The sequence below is a fragment of the Nicotiana tabacum genome, chromosome 7 (assembly GCF_000715075.1).
Source record: "Nicotiana tabacum cultivar K326 chromosome 7, ASM71507v2, whole genome shotgun sequence".
Taxonomy (NCBI): Eukaryota; Viridiplantae; Streptophyta; class Magnoliopsida; order Solanales; family Solanaceae; genus Nicotiana; species Nicotiana tabacum.
In genome coordinates this window covers 96,054,267-96,057,539 of record NC_134086.1, presented here as the reverse complement: position 1 = coordinate 96,057,539, position 3,273 = coordinate 96,054,267, and the positions used below count along the sequence as shown (strand labels likewise).

Here is a 3,273-nt window from a genome sequence, read left to right as displayed (position 1 = left end):
TCATTAATAACGTGACAATCTGTCCGTTATTTTCATATAAAACTGATGGTAATAGGGTATCACGGATACACGCCCGATTGTATAATATTATTTTAAGCAATCAGTAATCTGAAAAATAAGATTAAATAATTAACCTTTTACAACAATTAAACTGGTTAGGTCATTACACTATCAATGAATATAAAATAAATCTATATTTTAAATGATTACAGTATACCCTTTGTGTTTCTCTATAAGAACCAGAAATAATCTTCTCGCGCACAAGGGCTAACCCATTGACTGTATAATCTTCTCACTTGTTACCTCTTCAGCTTTTGAGAGAGAGAAAATGACAACACTTAGCAGAGGGTTGGTTATTTTTATGGTAATAGTGGCTGCAATTCAATTTTGCAGCCACCGGCAGGTGACGGCGGACGCGGCCGCTGTTACTGCCACAGGCACTATCTCGCGGGAAGAACCTTGCAGCACAGAAGCAAAAGCCCAAATAGAAGAATGCTTGAACTATGAGACTGGTGACATGGACAAATGCTGTCCTATATTACACAAAGTAATTGATAATAGCTGCCCTTGTTGGGTTCACGCTAAGATAGCTGACAGACAACTTGCCATTCTCTATTTTACTTACTGCGACATTGTTCATCCGTTATGCTCGAGTGCTCATGAAGTAAGCTCTCCTAATTATCTCCTCTCTTCTTTTTCTCTTAATTATCATTATCCGTATTCTCTTTATAGGAGTAGAAGCCGATCCTTAACATCTTTTTGTTTTTCATTTGGATATTGACATATCGATCTATACGTGACAGTCTTACTGTGCGTTGTTGGTTTCAGGCGATATGACAACATATGAGATGGAGGAAGACAAAGGGATAGTACCTGTTCTTTTTTCCAAATTAAAGCTGTGTCTTTGTCGACGTTAAATCTTTAGTTCTCTGTTATGTAAGTTTTTCCATTGTGTTGTCGTGGTACATCGGCGTTGCGTCTATTTCCGTTTCCGTATACAACAGTTTCTAAAATGATAAATTTTCACAAATCAATATTGTTTAGTGGTTATTAGCTAGTCTTAGCTACCATTTATTATATTACTTCTTATAGCAATGTTTTCGGGTTTTTTTAGAGTGTATTGGATGTATTTAAGCTACTGTATTCATGAATACAGTAGCATTTCTCCGCGTGAAACAAAGGATTACAGCTAGATAGATTATTGTATTCGACTGTATTTACGGCGTGAAACAAATGATTACAGCGAGACAAATTATTGTATTCGACTGTATTCACGATATATATTTGTGAATACAATTACGTAAATAGCGTAATTCATGGTCTATTCAACTGTTTTCAGACGGAAAGTGAATCAATTAATATAATAGATTCCTAATATAACTCAACAAACTCAATTATAACACACAAAATTTGTATTTCCAGTTATAAAAAAAATTCTCAACCGAAAAACACCCCAAAAATATAGCAATCTTCAGAGAAATTATATAATTACATTGTGTAAGCACGTGATTTTTGCCCTATGAAAGAATTACTCCCAAAAAATTCAAAATAAAATGATTTTTTCTTGGTGTGCAATTTTGAGAATTCTGTGACATTTTTGGATAATTATTTGTATTTGTTTGTGCATGTTTATTTGTTAAATTAATAAAAAATTCAAAAAAAATATGTCGCATTTTTGCATTTAGTATTTAATCCTACAATTGTTAGTAATTAAGTTTATTTTACAAAAATTAAAAATTACAAAAATAGGCATCTTGTGCATTTTTAGCATTTAATGTTCAAATATACAATTTTATGCTTAATTATGCGTTAATTGTTATTGGGAGTTAATTTGCGCTTTTATAACTTAATTTAGTCTTAATAATAATTTAAGGAGTTTTAGAATTTAGTTTTAGAAAAATAAAAGAAGAAAAAAGAGCAAAAATATAAAGAAAGTCGGAATTGGACCTCTTCTTCAATTTCAAGCCACGAGCCCAAAGAATGCCCAATCTTCCCAAACGACCCAGTCCATTTCAAACTGGGTCGACCCAGTCCATAACCCAAAGAGACCCAAACCCCCTTTTCTTTCATTTTTCATAAAACAACATAAAACAAAACAAAACACAAAAAGAACCCAAGAAAACCCTAAAACTAAACTATCCGCCACCCCCCCTCATTTTCCTTTCTTCTTCTCTAAGCTCCAAAGCTCCCCCAACAATGGCTGCCCTCCCATGGTTGTTGCGTTGCTTTTTCTTCTTTGTCTAGCAGCCATGAACGACCTCGACAAACAACCACCCATCGCTGCGTCTTCTTCTTCCTCGACCCACCTCAAACGACCTCCGAACTCCCCAAACCAGCAGCCCCATAACCAACAGCCCTCGTCGTCGTCGTCAACTGCATCTCCTCCTCTCGACGCAGCTGCTCCTTCTGCTACGTCTAGCCATGGATGAGCTTCATCGAGCTCGAATTCGAGTTCCCATGGCTGCCCGCATCGCCACTGCTGCTGCTGCCTACTGCTGCGCCGCTGCTGCTGCTGCTGTTCCACCGCTGCTGCTACTGCCTACTGCTTCGACGATGTTGCTGCTCGACGATATTCGTTGCTGCTGCTCGACGTTGTTGCTGCTCCATCAAGTTTAATCCGTCGAGGTCGTTGTGTGATGTTTTGAGTTCGTCAAGTTTAAAAGGAAGGTGAGTTTATCGTTGAAGGCAAGATCCGTTAGGGCGTTGGTAGTCTTGGTACGATAATCGTGTTTCAGACAGATTTGTTTTCATTCAAGATCATCGTCGTTTCGATCCGGTTAGTGGATTTGAGTCTCATTTATTGTCCGTAATTTGTTTGATATTTTTCGGATCTAAAATCATTAAATGTTTGATTCTTGTTCTTGATTTTTATTTAGTTGTTTTATTTTTCTTGTTTATTTTTAGGTAGAAATTGTTAGTAATTATAATGTTTTTAGTTTTAAGTTGAAGTTCAATGAATTTTGTCTTTAGTTTGTTTTATTAATTTAAAAGAATTTAATGTTAATATAAAAGAATGTTAGTTTAAATCGTTTGAATCCGTTGTTTGTTGTAGATTAAATTCGTGTTCATTTTGTTTAAAGTTCGTTTTAATTCAGTAATTTAATGTGAAGTTATGTTTTGGTTTTTAATTTTTTTTTAATCATGTATCTTTGTTATAATTTTGTTGGATTTAATTTAAAAAGATTAATTGATTATTTGAAGATTAGTGATTTGAATATGTTTATTTGTTTTGTTTAAGTTTAATTCGAAGTTTGAATAAAGCTTGTTTGTTAT

General features: G+C 34.7%; 1 long non-coding RNA gene across 1 annotated transcript; it reads left to right on the top strand.

Moving 5' to 3' along the window:
• Positions 1–263: 263 nt before the first annotated feature.
• On the top strand, positions 264–1,034 carry LOC107814083 (uncharacterized). Its single transcript, XR_012711362.1, has 2 exons — positions 264–664; positions 829–1,034. It is a non-coding gene; the product is annotated as an uncharacterized LOC107814083 (long non-coding RNA).
• Positions 1,035–3,273: the final 2,239 nt, after the last annotated feature.